Genomic DNA, 19079 nt, shown 5'->3' with positions numbered 1-19079 from the left:
ATTGTTTCTGGTTGGATAAGATGCCGCTCGACTGGGACTAGTCTTAAAACATGCTTAGCACCATGTCACTGCAGCTGTAAGCACTTGTGCACGGTTTCAGGCTGCTGCGGCTCAGGGGCAGGCTGCTGGGCTCTTGCTACACGCTGTAATACTACACTGCCGTGCAGTATCTGTGCTTTACATTAACATGCTTTGCCGTGTGCTTCATGGAAAATAGATGGTAACTGCTACATGGAGTGATTTGCTCGATGATTACTTCTCTGTGCTGCTAAACATATTTCATTGTGTTCCCCCTCAGAAATGTTCAGCGTGTCTACAGACAGTTTTACTATACAATTGTATGGGCACACAATGAAGAAAAAAAAAGCCAATTGATAATATAAATGCAAATATTTATGTTCTCTGTATTAGTTTATACCATTATTTTTATAGGTAGTAGTTATAAAATATATATAATACATTATGTAATTATTTTTACCTATGTTTGCATATATATATTTACATGTTTCTTACACATATAAATGTTAAGAATATATAAAAATTAATATCTGTATAAGCACAATGATTGCAGCCGAGTTATTTTGGTGAGGTGGCACAGTTTTCAGAAAAACATTGTAAGAAACCAAGACCAAATCAAAACAAATTCACCTAGAGTGCAGGAAAAGCGACATTTAAAAAAATGCATATGCATGTATTTGCACATACTACAAGCAGATACATGCAGGAGGTACTTGACACTTCAGGCTTTTCCCTGTTAATAGGTATGGACATTGTAGTGACAGCTCAGATGACGGTATGCATAGTAACTTCATAAATATAGACTCTTGAATGCCAATGGATACTTATTGGGAATAACACAGCTGAAAGAGGAAGAGAAGAGGGTGAAAGACAGGTCATTTCTTGAAAAATGGTACAGGAAATGTTTGGTCTCAGCAGATAATTTAATTGCATGGTCCAGTCTGTATCGTTGTTTCAGGCCAAATGGAAAATAAGGTAAAGGCATTTTTTCCCTCCTATTTTTTCTTTTTTCTTTTTTTTGGGGGGGTAATAAATTACATGCATTTATTCTGCAGGGATATATTTGTGCAGAATTACTTCATCCTCACTAGAAAACTGGAAACAGCCTTCCATGATGCATTGCTAAGGTGAGGAAATAGTTAAGAAAGTAATTAATGGAATGCAAAAGCTAATAACAGAGAAGTGCGTTAATACACACTTGAGCTAGAATCTTCTCTGTGAATAATTAAAATTCTTTAAAGTTCATTTCTGTGTTTTTAATAAAGTATTTCTCAATAAGACTCATTCCTGGTTTTTAAACCTTTTTACGCTTAACTCAGTACCTTCTTTTTTAACTACTGTCAGAATTGCATTACTTATACTTGAAAGGGGCTTTAGGTAATGTTTACATTTGTTGATGTGTTAGAAGTAAATTCTGCAAGAGGAATAACATTAACAAATCTTGTTCCTAATGTAAGAAGTAATCATTTAGGGCATCACAGAAGTGTTACGTTATTTCTAATGCCACATTATATACTGTGGATTGGTGTGCTACGTTCTCCTGCATCCTAGAGTCTCTGCCTTTAAAATAATGTTTTATGGAAATGTATAGCACTAATAAAATTTTCCAGACTTACGTAAGAGAAGATTTTAGAGCAGGGATTTAAGTCTTCAAGCCTCAGAATATGTCAGCCTGTAATTAATGTAGGTGAGGAAGAAACTCCCCTGCTTGATAGTTCATTATAAGGGCGTAGTGTGCTAGTAGGTGTGAGTTTCCCACACCTTTCATCAAAGGCTTTCTGTGATGAATACTGAAGGGACCACTGCTCTGATGTGAATTGGTGACTCCTTTATTCCATTACAGAAAACAAAAAGGATTCCTTAGAATAAAAAGACTATAAGAATAAAAGGGTAGAATTGCTCATGCACATCCTGAGTCTGAAAATATTAACATGGAAAGATAATAAAACAGAATGTCTTTTCAGTCTTGAAACTGTAGAGGAGGCATCCTTTGGAGAGAAGTGGGGGTGCAGTTTTCCTTACAGAGAAAGATAAGTTAGGATGAAAACAAAATTACCGAGCTTGGAGTTGAATACTCTTGGCCCCTTCTGCCTTTTACAGGGGTAGACTGGTAGACAGTTGATTGTCTGAGCCCTTGAATGTAAGATGACGTTAGCTAATATATGAGGAAATTAAACCACAAAAACTGTGAAAGCTTTAGAAAATCAAAAGGTCAATGAAATAAAGAAATAGTTGAGTATTAAGTGTTGTCAAAAAAGAGAAAGTCTTATGAGACTATTTGTGCTGTCAAAGACCATAGTCAACTTTATGCCAATATCAATAGCTTCAAGTTCTTTAAGTAGCTTGTAATTGCTTATAAATAAAATGGTTTTTTTTTTGTTTGTTTGTTTGTTTGGCTGGTTTCATTTGTCTCTTTAGAAAAAGTGATATTGTAACTATAACTCTGAAAAGAGAGGTAATGAAATAATTTAAACATCAAATTGCAAATAGTCACAGGACAGAGGGGATTTTACTCAAAGTAGAACTAAAGTAACTGGTAAAAATGTGACATTTATCATTTTAAAGTAGCTTCAGTGTTGAATGATGACCAAACCCTGTCAGTCTCTTTGAGTGGCAATGTTCCCAGGAAGCTCAGGGAATAGGAAAAGAGTTTCTGATGAATCAGGCTGACTATTGCTATGGGGCAAACAGATTGCTTCCATGTTCAGCCTCTCTGAGGTCTGGAAGCCATACGTCAATGGAAAAAGCTTTGGCTGATTTCTCTAATTTTCCAGGATTAGTGGGTTCTTAAGCTAAATTATGATCTTCTGTAACTTCCATTAGTGTACTTTAAAGGTAGCTCAAGAATAAAACAATTGTGGTAATGACTTTAAGTCTTACCTACTTGCTTGCTCAACACTCAACAAACAGCTATGTTAGTGTTTCAGATTTTTTATGAAGTATTTTTAAATAATACATAAATAAATGCTAGAATTTCTCTTGTTCTCAGACAGCATAGTAATTTACTGACCATGGACAATTAAGAAAGATGTAGGTACCTAAGGACAACCATGAAACCAGTATAGATTAGTCACAGATAATCTATTCTTGTAACCCAACAGAGATTTTCAGTTTCAAAGAAAAAGGAATTTTATTTGCGTTTAAGACTAGTTCAGAGTGAATTGAACATTCACACAACTTGCATTGAACATAACGTAAGTTTTTGTACTAGCATTAAACAACTGAAATATTGTAAACAAAATGATACTTGAGCCCTCGAAAGCTCAAAAGTGTGTTGAGTCACAGAGCACAAGTAGAAGTATGGTACAATTTGCAGCGGATTTTCTCTTCCCACTCTCTCTGCTCTAGTCAAGGCTGAGAGGTGGAAGTTCAAAAAGTGCATTTGCTTCTAGCAAAGATAAATATTTTTGTCAGTAAATGTTTTCTAGTATCTTGTTCTTCTTCCAAGAATAATCTTTAGGGTGGAAACTTAAGAATGATTGTTGAATGACACCAGAGGTCAGTCCATCTGTCCATTAGGTTATTTCTGATGAAGTCTGCTAGATTACAGAAAGTGTATAAGGAAATGTCCAGTAGAAAATATTTTCCATCTTCAAATTACCTCATTTTAGGGTTTTCTTTTTATAGGTTTTACTGTACTGTTGTGTTTCACTACCTTTAATAGACCTCTTTTCCATAAATTTGACCAATTGCATATGTAGCAATAAGTTACTTTAATCAATGAATTTAATTATGAATTATCCGGGAGGGAAAAAAAAATGGAACTCCTGGTAAAGTGCTTATTTTAAATAGGCTGCCTAATGATTTAAGTTGATATTACCTAGTTCTTCTGTTTTGAGAAATAGTGGAAACTTTGACTTGAGAACATAAGCAGGAAACAAATTCTCTCTCACCTGCCTCTTTTTCTAGGTTGAATGGTCCCAGTCTGATTAATTTCTCTACTTACAGAATTCTTGTGCATCTCTGTTCATCATTGGTTATCCTGAGCAAAATTTGTGTCTTTTGAAGCTCTGTTGTATTTTTGTGGAGGTCAAAACAGCATCCAGTATTCAAGTAATGGCTGATACACTGGTGACTTACACTGGCAAAATATTTTTTTCTTCTTTGTCCTCTTTTTTTTTGTACATAACTATTCTGAATGTTTCATTTGTTATTTTCCCTTTTCCTACACATTGAGCTTACTGTCCGCAGTGTGTTCACAAGTGCTTTCCTGAGAGCACTTTAGTGTCCATCATTATATAATTACCTTTTCTCTCTGTATTTTGCTCCATATTTATTAACATTAAAATTCATTTTTCTTCCCCCTTCCTCCCCCATTCACATCATCATGAGATCTTTCTGCAATCAAATTAGCATTGATTTTCCTGACTAATTTTTATGGTGTCAACCCTCTTTGTTATCTGACAATTTATTCCTTTTCAGTATCATTTATGAGGTGGTTGAACTGCAGATTTCCATGAGAATCCACTGACTAGTCCCCTCCATTGTGAAATATGGGTTTGTTTTCCTATTTAAATAAATAAATAAATAAATAAATCAGTCACGTGGCCTTACATCTTATTGTGCAAGAGATTACCTTAGAAGTGTTGACTAGGACCACACACACACACAAATATATTTTAATTGCGGTATTTCCATCTAGTTTACCTTGCCCAGAGATTTCTACTTCTGCTCTAACTGAGCACACAAACACATTTAATTAAAAAGGTTAGTCAACCTGCATTCAGCTTTGCATTTACACTCTGTGCTTATCTTGCACAGACAGAGCTATACTGCCCCAGGTCTTTGTGAAGATATAGCCAGCTTCTAAGCTGGGAGATCAGACCTTACATTTGGTTTGAGTTGAGGGCAGTAAGCCAGCTTGGCTGCCATTTTATTTGGCCACTGCTTCAGTGAGAATAATAAAATAAAATAGAATCTGATTCCTCAGAATTGGAAATTCTTGTCTCTTTAAGGATATTGAGTAGAGATGGGCTTTTCCTGAAGCTTTCCATCATCAGTACTTATTTATTTGTTATTTAAGAAACTAGAAGCAATTTTTATATAACTCTGTTTTGTCACTCCTATGTTACCTGTACTCAACCTCACAACAGCAATCAGTAAATCAGTAAATTCTCATTACTCAAGTGTTATGTCTGTCAGTCTGTCAAAAAAAATAGTTATTTCAGCATGCTTGCTTTTTTTTTTTTTTTTTTTTTTTTTTTTTTAAATACTTCCCGCATTAGCTCTGTGGAATCTGGAAATCCCTAGTCTAAACAAGAGGAGTAACAACATAAGCATTGGTAGATAAGTACATAAATGTATTTTTAAATGGCATATAAGCTTTTAAAAGTACTTAAGACAAAATTTCTGTTCTAAATAGTAGTGTCACAGAAGCTATTATATATATATATGTTTATGCGTATAAAATAGAAAATAGAAACTTAATCAGAAGAAATCTAAACAGCCATGTTCTATGCTTTTGATTGAAAACATTGCCTAGTTCTCTTTTTTGTTGTTGTTTCTGAATTACTTGTTTTGCATAGCCTCAAAGTCCCTTCACACAGTGGGCTTTGTTTTTAAGTATAAGAGGAGCATGAATGAAAGGAAGCCAAGCAGATTTCTGTCCTGATAAATATACAAATAAAAATAAATCACTATTTTGTACAGGTTTTTTTTGTTGTAGAAAATTGCTAAGTGGATACATGTTTCTGGTTCTAAGAGAACTTCACTTAGAGGAAATTTGCAGTGAAATCAGTAATTATGCCATTTAAAACAAAGGATTTGATTGCGTTCTTTACATCTGAGATTTTTTTCCCACAAAATAGAAATTCTCACATATATAGAGTGTTTTAAGGTATTAGTACTGTTATTTTTTTATACTTCATCCCACTGTGACTGCAGACTTACAAACTAAACAGGACACTTACAGTCATGTATATAATATCAAGCTAATAATTTTTCTGCCCTGTTGTATGTGAAATGTTTGAACTAATAAATGTTTGATGTTTGAACTAATAAATCATATGATCTTGGCAGTGACCCTGTCAGGTGATTAATGTACATTTCAGGCTAGCGAAGTCAAATACAAAATTTTCTTTGGTAGGGACACCTGTCCCAGAACATGTACCCTACGGCATAGTATTTCTGGAGCTCATCCTATGCATTGTCATGCCCATAAAGAAAGCTCCTTCCCAAATTCCACAGGTCTCACGTATGGCAATAATAATCTAATATATAATACAGAAAGAGCAGAAAGAAAATCTGTTTCTGTTTTTGCATGCTCTTCAAATGCAAGCCTTTCAAATACTGCAAGATACTGCTGTGTTCATTATGGTATTTCTAATGTACCTGCTATTTAGCTTTGATATCTGGATGCTGTTTGCTCAAACAAAGATGGAGTTCCTCTCATGAGAACAAGCTTTCTTGTAAGTTTTCTCATATTTCTTGGTTCTGATCAAAGGATTATTGCTGCAAGTGTAGTGTTTTGCATCCCTGATTCCCATCCTAATAATAAAAACACACACACACACAAATTAGGGATTGTAAACCAAATTAATCTTCTTGCTTCAACTTGGGGCATTCAGTGTAGCTTTAATCCTGAGCTTGAAGTGCCATTTCATGTCATTTCTAATAGTATCTGAAATTATTTACACATGGTAAATTTATTGGGAATCTGCTTTTCAGGTAACCTCTTGGGTACATTTTTTTCCAGCCCTAACATGAAAGGTTCTCAAACAATGGAGACTACTCTGCATTGAAGCAGGTCTGAGATATGATCCACTCTGTACACATGCTCTGCTGTTTCTTTTAATGCATTTCCTGCTATTTGAAAGACCTGAAATAATAGCGATGTATTTCTGTTTTGTTTCTATGGCTAGTTATAGTTATTTGTGTGTGGTTTTTGTTTGTTTGTTTTCTTTAAACTGTAGGTATTGGTTCATTACAGGTTACTTGTGCATAGACCTCATAATCTGTAAATCCTTCTGGGCTCTTTTATTGTGCAGTTTCCTCTGTGTGCAAGGGACAGGACTCAGAGAAGCAGATAGTGCACTGAAATCCTGTTCCTAGATCCCTGTGATAAATAGTGTCAGTCCACAGAGTATAAATTTGTATCACAAGTTAGTCAGCAAAAAGATGATAGTACATCACGGTTTTTCTCTTTTCTGGAAACCTTGAGGATTTTCAGTATGTGTGTATGTAAATTATGGCAGTATTAGGTGCTAGAAACAGCATTCTTGCTTCAGGTTCACGGGCTCTGGAACAGTTTGTACTGCATGGGTGAACTTGTGCAGGACCAAGTTCACTGGTAAAACAAAGCAGTGAAGTGTAACCTGGGAGAGATTTGTTTTATTGACCTGTTCACACTCAAGGATTAACTCTTACATTTATCATGGCTCCAGTTTACTATTGAAATCTGGGATGTAAATTCAGAAGTTGTCTAGGTACGTGGGAAACTGGAAAACAATGATTTCTGGTCCACAATTTGATACAGGTTGAAATGCATCTTGTTTGCCAGAAATAGAGATTAAGTTTGGATTGTAATAATTAATAGCATTCCTTCTGATGTGGGACAGCTTCCAAAGATGAATAAACCACATGTACAGTGGGATATAATGTATGTGATATGTATACATATATATATATACATATTCTCATATATATATGTATATATATGTATTCTTATATATGTATTCTTATTATTGAGTTTCAGGAGGATGTAGTGAAATTTAATTTATGCTTTTTCATTTCTCAGATCCGTAGGGCTGCAGAGCCAGAAAGGAGAAGGATCATCACCATGACTTACAGTGGACTTCAATCGAACTAAATGCGGCTGAAATGCAATGGAGGAGTACGGCAAAACAAAAGTACGGTATATCATCCTTTCCTTTTCTAAAACTGGGCATGGTTTAAATGTGAATTTGTTCAAACAGAAATAAAGGAATTTAGAGGTCTCTTTATTCATTTATTTGAATGCTGATGCTTCATTCCCTCATGCAAGATGCCACAGTCATAAAGCTAGCCTACACATACCCTGTATGTATGTCAGCATCTGAATTATGAGTCTATACTTTTGTAATTAATGGAAAGAAAATGACATTTATAGAGGGCATTTTTTTCTTTTAAGACATACCTAAAATTTGTCAAATGAACCATCCTGTTGATCTGCCTATTTCATTCCTTTGAATATAAAGAGATGACCATCTCCAACCTGAAGGTCTGTGTTTCTACCACCTAAGGTAGGGGGGATGAATCCTGCCTATTGGGACTAACAGGATCGCTGTTAGGAAGGTTTAGGGAGAGAGGAGTACAGCTGCGATGTCTCTTAACTACTGGCTGTGTTTATCTGCCTGCTCAGAAATTGCTCAGAACATAGGTGAAGTGTGATGCATTGTTAGTTTTTTCTGTTTTCCCTTTAGGGGAGAGAAAACGACTGGAGAAACAATGGAAGAGCTGTGTTTACAGAGTAGTACAAAGCTGAAAAGTAAGCTATCTACCTTTGGCTAGTGTAGCTTTAGATTGTGGTGTTTTCTTTTTTTTTTTTTCTTTTTTCTTTTTTTTTTTTCTTTTCATTTTTTATTGCAATTTGCTTGGCAAAAGTGATATGAATATGCTGGTTTTGGCAAGCCCCTCTTTTCATGTCACACTATCTTATTCTCTGCCTTGCTCTAGCATCCCCCCCTTTCTTGCTTCCTTTGCTAATGTATAAACCACCTGCGCACCTCTTGACTGACTTTTCTCTAAGAGGTGACCACAGTGTTTGGTTAAGTCACGGGAGACGTGGGGATTTGTGCAGTCCTCTCGCTTTCGCGCTGCGGAAGTGATGACAGAATGGTCCCTACAGTCGCGAGAGAAGCTGACACATCACACCCAATTATGTGGCCTCCCTTGGCCCCTTGCTCCACTCTTCCCTGAAATATAAGCTTTCCGTCTCACACACGCTCTATTTTATTTTTTTAAAGAAATTTGTTATTTAAAAGAAAAGGAAAAATGGTGTGTGGGGGAAGGAGTTAGTGTATCAGTCTAAAGCAAGCTATTATAGAGTAAGTCTTCAGGGACATTCAATATATCAGATTAAACATAACTTAACCACTTGGAAATTTTTTTTAACACTCACACAGACACCAAGTTTAAACCAATGGTAATGAAGGATTCAAGCTCTGTCATTTGCTACGATACTGCCCACATCAGCTATCTTGAGCTAGTGGAAGCTATTTATCAGTAATTATATAGTACAAATATATACACCAATATGTATCTGCTCAGGATCCCACACAACATTCAGTCCCCTATAGAAAAAGCAGATTATTTTTTTTTTAATGTTAGTGCCACATATACTATTGAATGTGGCCATGTTTATTTTTCTTTGCTCATCCCTAGAAGGATCCTTTAGAAGTGAAGTATCCCTTAAAAGTGAAAGACTGTATGAGTGTCAGGGCTTCCTTACCCTTGTAACCCAGTAGATGATAAAACAGAGGAATAAAAGCAATGCTGACTTTCAGCCCTTTGAATGTACTTGTAAGAAGTACAGTAATTAGGGAAATTAAAAAAAAAAAAAATGTTCCTGTGATAACAAGCTGCATTTGTCCTATAACTGGATTCCAAATTATAGAGGTGGAGCAATGATTTCAAAATTTATAAAAGTGCCTGAGCAGAAGCTCTCTGCTCTGAACATACATGCAAACTTTTTTGGTAACAAAATCTGCAAATGGAGTTTTTCCTCTCATAGCAAGTACATAGGGTGCTCAAATGATTTTTTTTTTCCTGTTCCTTGTTGTTCTGCCTCCTTTAAGGTTTGACAACTATTCTAAGACATCAGGAATACAACATTCACAGCATGATCATTTAACTGTAATTGTAATGCAAATTACACACATCTCTGCTGTGAATTTCATTGAGAACTGGTGAAGTTTCCTAGCAACAAAGACTTTTTCTGCTGTTCTTTCCATATCAATACAGAGAATATCAAAGTATACAGGATAGTGAGAGAAACAAACAAACAAACAAAACAAACAAAAACACTTATTTCATGCTTATTCATATCAATTAGTCCAATTTTCTCTGAATAATGCTGTTGACTTCAGGTACTTGTTAGTGTAGGACTACTTACTCTATTAGCAGATATTTATTACTTAGCATTGGGAACCAAATATACGTGGTAGATACCATATTATGTTTCAGTATTGTAAATTGTTATTAATTGCTTTTTAACATAAATTCTTTTAAAACCCTTTAAATTTGCATGGTTTGAATGACGGAAGAGCCACGCTAGAATGGCTGGGATTTTCAGAAGGCCAGAAATGTTCTCTGAGCAGAGCTTAGTGTTCAGACAAGAACTGTAAAACACTCCCTGTTCAACCTGCACACTCTGGCCAACACCTTTTAGCCAGACAAGGTGGCAAATGTTTGTTTGTGACTTTGTGAACCTTAAATCCGCCTGTTCACTCACTGCGAATCTCAGTGGAGCCTCCATGAAACTGGATACGATGATCAGTCCCCAAAATACAACGGCATTATTACTTGTAGCCCGATGGCTAGAAGTTAAGTGTTGGCAGGATTCTTGGGGTCTCACAGAGGGGATCTGCCCTGGGAAAATGAGCTGAAGACTCCAAGTGTCATGTCAGAACTAGAAGAGAAAAATAAAATTGTAACTGTAAGTCAGTTTTTGTGTTAGGGTGGGGTCAGACAAGGAGTAGGTGATTTCAGCAAGGAGTCATCATATTACAAGTACAGTTTTAAGATATATGTCTTTGCTAAATGAATGATGAGGTAATGGTAATGTTAAATTGAATAGCCCGTGTCTGAAACACGCTTGATAGGGAGTGATGGGGTCCACGCATGTGCCTAAATGAAGGATGGCAGTAGAAACACCTTTTAGCTATGCAGTGGGCATATGACTGTTGTGCAAGTTATCTAACAATTTGAGTTGAAGCAGGGTTGGAGGTATGGAGATTATGTGTTCAAGAATTAATATGTAATTCCCTGTTCCCTTTTTATGGGAACGGGTTACCTTTCCTGCGTGAAACCACATATTAGGAATATACTACATATTCTGCTGAAACACAGTCTTAGGTTGTGGGCTTTTTTTAGAAGGCTCCTGTCTTTTAAACTGGCTGCCTTGAATCTAAAAATGTATTCCTTGGAAGGAGAGAAAAACATGGAATATATTTGGAAATAACTAAATATAACTTCAAATAGTTTTCCAATTCGTTAAAGTTTGCTTGACCCAGAATGTCAGGACCCACCAATGTGCAATGCAAGAGATGAATATCTTTTGTATCACCTTTCCACTGGTATAAGCCCCAACTTCGAGCCTGTTAGAGCAGGAGGTGTCTGGAGTTAATCCTGTAACTGCAACTGCTTCTTGCAACTCAGCCTAGTGTATTTTGAGATTTAAATCCACAATTGAGGAGGAAGAAGGAAACACATTCGTGATGATTTTTTTCCATAGCAGCTGTTTGAATCTGTTAACATGCTTGTACCTTTTAAAGTAAATCCTGGGAGAAAGAGAAACCGAGAAGCATATTACAGTTGAAGTGCTGAGAAGGGCACAATAAATGTACTTAAATTCAGAGGTTTCTTAGATAAATATAATACTGATAATTGAGAAAAGAGAAAACTGTGTAAACATATTTGCACGTGGCCTTTTGGTTCTCCTTGGGATAAACGGTTCACATGCTGCACCCAGGAAAAATACACTTGTGTGTAAAAGAAATCAGTAACTGTTGGTACAAAGTTGTCTGCAAATAGTCCCATCAAGTGAAATTAGCATTTTCATTTTGAAGAATGCACCTTTGATTAATCAGATGTGTTTACCAATTATGATTTAGGAAGCTGCCTGAAAATAAAGGTCTGTGTTTAAAGTCAAGTTAACGATAATAACTTAAAAATTCCATATTAAATTTATTAGAAATGTTTATGAAGATCACACATAATTTTTGCCTGCATTTTTTGTTTTTAAAGTTAGCTGTGATTGGTGAGATATGTCTGAGTGGGATATACTGTGTCTGATCTTGCCCACCGGTGAGAAAAGATTATTTTCCTTTCTTAATCTTGAGTATTATGAAGAGTAAGTTTTTAAGAAAGTGCCTACAAAATCGGAAGAGAAGATGCATAGATAGATTTAACACTAATTCTTTACTGATTGTTGTTATTTTATAAGAAGTTTTTGTACATAAGGTTCCTATTGTCCATGTAGAAAAGGGGAGGTAGAATCAATTTCCTCTTTAACATATTGATAAACAACTCCAGATATGGTGGTAGGGGGAGGAAGAAACTACATTTACCTTTGTGTGACCTGTATAGGAATGCTGGAAAAATTAATTCCAGAATATTATGGCGACATTCCTTCAAGTTGTGGATATGATTTACATAGTAGGTCTTCTCGAGCCGTCCAGCTTCTTTCATCTTGATACTGTAAATTGCTTTCATTTCCCTCCCCCCCATCTGTATGCTTGAGGTATTGTTGTGATAAATTATGGAGGTACAGAACTGAAAATGGTGTGTAGATTGTCTAAGAAATTGAGTGCAGTCAGCCTTCAAAGTGGTGGATGATGTGCTAAAACAGCTACCTTCCCCTGGTCAGGTCGCACATGTCATCAATGAGCAGCTGCTTTTAACTTTGCCTTTTGCCCAGAGCACTGAGAGCAGCTGGATTTATTGAATTAATAACCGCTCCATTTGGGGTGTTTTGTTTTCCCATGACCGTGAAATCTGTCTATAATGTTAGCAAAGTGTAAGACAGGTCTCCTTCACCAAACAAGGTGGTGTCTTTTTTGTTATTATATAGTACTTAATCTGTGAGCCAGAAAATAATTGGAAAGCTGTTCCTGCAGGGGAATGAAATGTTTCTTGGTAAACAGAGTTAAGGAAAAAGGAGCAAAGCACATAAGAACGAGGTAGGTGACATACACATGCTGAGTTTGATTTTGAGGACACTTACACCAGCTTGTGAATTAATCTCTTTGGTTGCAACACTTAGCAGTGGTTCTCATTAAATCAGTAATGCATTCTGAACAGCATTATTAGTAGTGGTCAAATATGCAGTATTTGTGCATTGGACCTTTTTTTTTTTTTTTTTTTTTCTTCTCGAGGCTCTGGATTTCTTGTATCTGACCGAGAAACAGTGGCAGTGTGTGATGCAGATGGAGAAAGGTTATCCAGTGGCCTCTGGCTCCTCTGATCACACAGGTGCGAGGGAAGTGCCCTACCACAGAGCTTCAGGGCAATCCCTGCTAATGGGCTTCGGTTTGGGGTTACTGTTGGTAGGGATCACTCATTTTCTAGAACAATACATGAGGTAACACCTCCAGGTTTTACCTATCATGGCACATATTAGAGTAATCATTCTTGTGTTTTGGTTAGTCTGCTGTGTTGAAAGTGTTGGAGTCACTTTATTAATGAAAAGAAAAGATAAGGTAATACCTCTGGGAGGAGTTGTTCAGCTGTGCTCTTGGGTTAGCAAAAGAAAGAGAGGGGAGGAGTTATTGGGAGCATACATCTGAATTCAAAACCCCTTGTGTGCCCTAGATGTTGCAATAGTGGGGCCTGATACCAAAGCCTGATCCTGAATCATCTTCAAAATGTAAAAAGGGAGTCCTGAAGGTCTTGCTGATGTGGCTTCATGCACAAGCTCAGGAGAAATGGGACTGAATGCCAAGCTGACATTTCTATCAACATCTGTACTCATTAGTCCCTCATAACATGTGTTCCCTGATGAGGCGTGTGGCTGCTGTATCCTTGGTTGAGGTGATTTTCAAGTCATTTCAGCATCTGAAAGACTCTTTGGGAAAAGGTGGAGGAGATCTGACCCACTGGAGCTAGAGAGCTGCATCCTATTTTTAGAAGCTCACCAGTCCTTGCCATATGTATTCTCCCAAGGGCTGACATCTGTATATGTCAGCCTGCAGTTGCATTTTGTATTTCTTAAGACTCCCTTGATGAAATCTAAAGTTTTACCAAGATTGTGGCATCTCCTTCTAAAAAGGTGAAATTAGCTGGGCTTTACATTTTAGTGTACTTAATGTATTTCTGTATGTTCCTTATATAGGTTTTATGTTCTGAGTTTTGAAATTCTGTAAATAGATCTAAAAATAATTATTTTGGTTCATATCATATGCATGTATTTGTCATTGTTATGAAAACAACTATCTCAGAAATTTAAAAATTCACAACTCTTGGGAGTAGAAAAGGTGTTGTATTACCCAACTAATTCTTAAACTGCTGCAAAGGTAGGAGGAAAAACACTTTGCACAGATTCTGTTTCAAGAGCATCTTTCTATGTTTAGAGCAGGTTTCTATGCTTAGGTAGTTTCAGAAGTGAGTTCAAATTCCAAACATGAAGAAAGGCAATTTGTTCACAGAACAGCTATGCAGTCTGCAATACATGTACCAGGAAACTTGAGAAGGCTAAAGATCAGAAAGCACAATAACTTGTCTCCTTGTTTTGTGTGTTCTTTGTAAGCAAACAGTTCCCTCATCAGCTGCTGCTGCTGCTTACGGAAACAACCTCTTATTAAGGCTTGACAGTCTGGGGTCAAAGGAGTCCTATACCTCCTCATCCAGAACTTGTTTTTGCTTTTTTTCTTCAGAATGTGGGTATGTACTTAAAACATCCAAAGCAAACCTAGGTGTGGTGCGTTCTGCTGATCGGCACCTTCGGTCTGTGGTCAGGTGCTCAGGTAGTGACCTCCTCTGAAACATTTTCTGTCAGAGATATGTATTTCAGAAGAATCTTAATTCTTTATTGAGGTGCTGAACTGCTCTGATGACGAGACAAGATCACCTCTTATCATCTGTGAATGCCAGCTTCCTTTTCTGCATACTTGAAAACTTCAGTGATGGATGAAGTAAGGGCACTACAGCTGTCGTCTTTGCAGCTTGGATCCATCTCCAAGAGCAGCTCTGTCCTGCACACCGAATGAGGAGAGGGAGACCTGAGAAAACAAGGCATGTCTGTGGTATTAAAAGCTGAACAATAAGGCAGTGCGGGATGTGGGGTGCAGGAATTGGACTAAGGAAGGGAGTTTGTATGTTGGCATTTTCTTATTAAAGAATGATGAATTTTAGAGCTTTAGTAATTCACCTATAATGAAGCTTGTGTAGAAGCATTTGAAACAAGTGTCTCCTTGAAGTAACCAGTGCACTGGCTGTCAGGATATTTCTGTGGAAAGTGGAAGGCTGAGGTTCAGGTCCAAGTCTGAATTAGGCCCTTGAGTGGAGTCTCAGGGAGCTTAGGCAAACATCTGAAGCACTGAGCTATTCTGGGATAAGTTTTCTCTTCTCCTTCCCTGCTCTCCCTCTGGCCTTTTTCTTCTTCCAAAATTTCCATTCAGGAGGTGAGAACATTTTCCTGAATAAAACATAATAGGAAAAATGTTATTACTGCAGAAAAATTGACTGCCTTGGTAAACTAGTGTTTCCTAATATGAAACATTTTGCTCCAAATTTCTTATTAGCACTCATCCATCCCTTCCTCTAACCTATTCTTTATGAAATCTTCATCAGCTTTCCTCTCTTCTCTCCACTTGCATGCCCACTGCATTTATTTCCACCACCCCCACATTTCCCTCCTCATAGCTTTCCATCACATCGGCTTTCAGCTCGAGTGGCTTCTCCCCACCTGCATAGGAAGTGCTGGCCGTGCCCTGCTCTAAGCTACTGGACCTGGCAGCTGCCCTGGAGAGGAGCAGACGCGGGAGAGAAAACAAGGGAAATGCTTCCAAGTCACCCTTGTACTGGGTTTGCATCCATCCTGTCCTTTGTGGGGGTCAGAGTGAGTTCAGTAAGGTGAAATCTTCAGAGATTTCACTTTGTAAAACCTCTTAGAAGTGGAAGCTATTTTTACCGAGCCTGTACTGAGGTGTGATTTTTTGTTATTTTTTTCCCCTCCCTATGTTTTACAATTTGGCCAACTGAAAGCATTTTCTGAGAAAGTAATAACAAGCAATCCCTGCTTTGAGTACAGAGCCATTCCTGTATTTCAAAGGCGAAAGGAAAGATCTTGAGATACTTTCCAGAGTAACTATGTCAGTGTGGAAAATGTTATCTTTGGGAGTTAATTTTGCAACACTGTAAGCGACGTGAAAAGAGGGTCTTGTAACCAGAAGGATGTGGCAGCTTTGGGAACAGGCTGAACTACTTGTCCTGCCTGCAAGAACCTTTTGTCATTTATCATAAGTCTGTTGGGCAAAAGCTTCACACTGGAAGTCCAACAAAAAGAAATGTGAGATATACGTGAGATATTTATGTTACTTAAAAAAAAAAAAAAAAAAAAAAAAAAAAAAGCATCTCGTGATAGATCAAAATCAGTAGTAATAATAAGCAGTAATAGGTATTCTTTGACAGATGCAGAAATTTATTCTGTTAAACCCTAAGAACTTTAAAAACACTCCTGCAAGCTTGTTCTGCTTTATTTGCACAGAACAGTCTGCCCTGAAGAACAGGCTTTAAATCTAAATTGTCTCTCCCTCTCTGCTGCTAATATTTTAAGTCCCAGACTCCTCAGCTAGTTTTAGTTTCTTCTTTGATCTTAGTCAAGATAGACAATCCAGAAACAGGTGTCCATTAATGTAAGAAAAATGCACAAAGTTAGCTTCAGAATTGACATTCTAAGGGAATCTTTACATTGCTTTTTGTTTTACATGCTCAATTTGCTCTTCTGTGCCAGGCTGCAAACCCATTTTAACAGAGCAAAATTTTAAATGGCAAAAACTCTTGCCATTTCCCCTCTGCAGCCAAGCTGACGTGGAGATACTGAAATTCTGCAAGGGCTGTGAGTCTCCTTGTACTTTCATCTGGACTGGATGAAAAGAGAAGTCTCACAAGAAAAACTTTTCTCCTGACTTACTGAAACAGTACAAACAAGAAAAGGCAGTGATGGTTTGGGTATGCCTCATACTGTGAGGCTGTGAGTCAGATCCAGCTCTGGCTGATCCTGCCTTGATTGATGGACATCACAAAATTCTTATTCATTTGGGACTGAAGAAAATTGTTTGCTCATTAGTTCCAATGCGACCTAAATCTGGACTTTAAGTCAAAGTATAATTGAGTCCTAAAATTGCTGTGGACTTTTAAACTCTGATAGAATTGATGGAGTCTGAGGGAGCTCCGCTCCTTCACTGGGGATGCTCTGTATCTTGCCAGTACTACCATTCTTTGAATGAATTGCTAACCTGAGCAGAAGACAAGAAAGTGATTTAAGTCAAATTTCCTGACCTTGTCTCTTCTGTAGCTTTAGCTTCAAATAATTTTTCAATAGTGTTTAAATTTTATTTATTTGTTTGTTTATTCAATTTGATCTTGTTGTTTGGACTAGGTATGATGCTTTACATAGTAATTGAAGGCTGATTTCCAGGGCACCAAGTATACTATTTTTAACTATACCATCCTCATAGAAATAAATCAAACTGACATCATTCAATAGTTATATTGTGCAAGAGAATATGCATTCACCTGGTCTGCTGGTGCTATCTTCTGTTTGATTTTTTTGCAGGGGAAAAAAAAAAAACAACAAAAAAAACACCTAAAATTGTTTTAATCCTTTATAGTTACATTAAAATGATATGGCTGTCCAGCAGATAAATTGACTCCATTGTATCTGTTCTAAATTTATATATATAGCAAAGTTCTGCATGGTCATAAATGATTTATCTTTTGTATTTGGAGTAGAGTCATAATCATTCACTCTTTTTCAAGTCTAGTTTGGCAACTTTATCTCACTTGCAGTTTGCATTTCTGAAAGTGGAAATATATTCTGCAGCTTTTGATGTGTTGATTGGTAAGAAGGTAAAGACAGCTGCACACATGTCTCCAGAGACTTAGCTCAATGGCTAAATGAAGACCTCTAGTGCTTTCTTGTTAGCCAAGATAGATCTACATCCAGATGAACCACAATTAGTCAATAGTGAAGGCTATAGGTTCATGTGATCAGAAGCCACAAATCAGTTTTCCCTAGGACTTAGTTATTGGCAGATAGCGCCTTAGGCTATGCCTTGCTGCCGCTTGCCTGACTGTAATTTTTCCCCTAGTGAAGTTTTTAAAGTCACATACTGAGACTGGAACAGTGATCTCCTGACAGCAAGGCTGTCACTGGCCTGTCAGATATCAATTGCTTATCAAACAAATTGTCTGCTACTTTAATGTACCTGGCCCCTCGCTATTAACAAAGCTTAAAACACTGCTGGTTTTTGTCCTGCTATTTACTGTGTTGGTAGCTGTCTGCTTAACTGCATACCTCATTATTTTGAGGTGATGTGGGCCAAATCCTTCCTTATCCTTCCTTCCCAAAACATTGGTAGAAACAAACCAACGTGATTTACACTGAAGGTGGCTGCACATCATTGTTTATCGTGAAACCATGTCAGTAAGCTACCCTAAAGTTACCCCTTTAAGTAAACTTCAATTTTCTGCTGGAATCACAATCCTCGTCCAAAATGGTTTTGTTTCATAAGGGTTGGTTAACTTATTTATTATGTTGGCCTTGCATTATACACAACTTTACTATGGCTAAAATTAGGGGCAAAAATATGTTAGGAAATTTCATCTGAGGCTTTCAGGGAACTGGGAGGGCAACAGGGAGTAAAGTCACACAGCACACACAAGCCACAGATAAGTATGATTCCCCAATTTTATAGGTAGCTAAAACGAGTCTTGGAGAAGCTGCATTACTTCCTCACCCAGTGAATGAGTTGCAGACGGAGCCTAAGGGTTTTATTATCTGCCCCTATTTGTAGTTACCAGCCAGTCTGTCTCCTCTGAGGATGAGTTACATGCCAAAATGGCATCCGTTGTGGCTTCTGGGCAGTACTCTAGCTGAATCAAATCACACCTTTCTCATTGCTGTTCTGCAAATAAAGGAAAAAATTAAGGCCAGTAGAAGTAAAAGTAATTCTCCAATGAACTGAGTATATAAAACGTGCTCTAAAATTTCCAGCACCCTGCAGTGATGGTGATTAGTTAAAGAAACACCACAGCCTTGTTACTATCATATCTTTTAAAACCCTTTTACATTACACAAGGATGGACTAAGAAATTAATTAAAATGTTGGACAATAACATAATCAGGGATATCTATATTTGCA

The 19079-nt window shown here is 37.1% G+C and overlaps 1 long non-coding RNA gene across 32 annotated transcripts in view; it reads left to right on the top strand.

The window, feature by feature from the left end:
• The first annotated feature begins 748 nt into the window (after positions 1-748).
• LOC106016802 (uncharacterized) overlaps positions 749-19079 on the top strand; it is an 86283-nt gene continuing 67952 nt past the window's right edge. For 14 of the 32 annotated variants that reach the window (XR_011808791.1, XR_011808774.1, XR_011808788.1 and 11 more), the window contains exons 1-3: positions 752-993; positions 7754-7865; positions 8418-8482. This is a non-coding gene — a long non-coding RNA (uncharacterized lncRNA). Of the gene's footprint in view, positions 994-1073; positions 1146-7753; positions 7866-8417; positions 8483-19079 lie in introns of all 32 variants that reach the window. The other 18 variants (XR_011808781.1, XR_011808782.1, XR_005265554.2 and 15 more) reach the window with 9 other exon arrangements.

Source organism: Anas platyrhynchos, chromosome 4 (assembly GCF_047663525.1).
Source record: "Anas platyrhynchos isolate ZD024472 breed Pekin duck chromosome 4, IASCAAS_PekinDuck_T2T, whole genome shotgun sequence".
NCBI classification, from domain to species: domain Eukaryota; kingdom Metazoa; phylum Chordata; class Aves; order Anseriformes; family Anatidae; genus Anas; species Anas platyrhynchos.
This window is presented reverse-complemented; position numbering and strand designations above follow the sequence as displayed.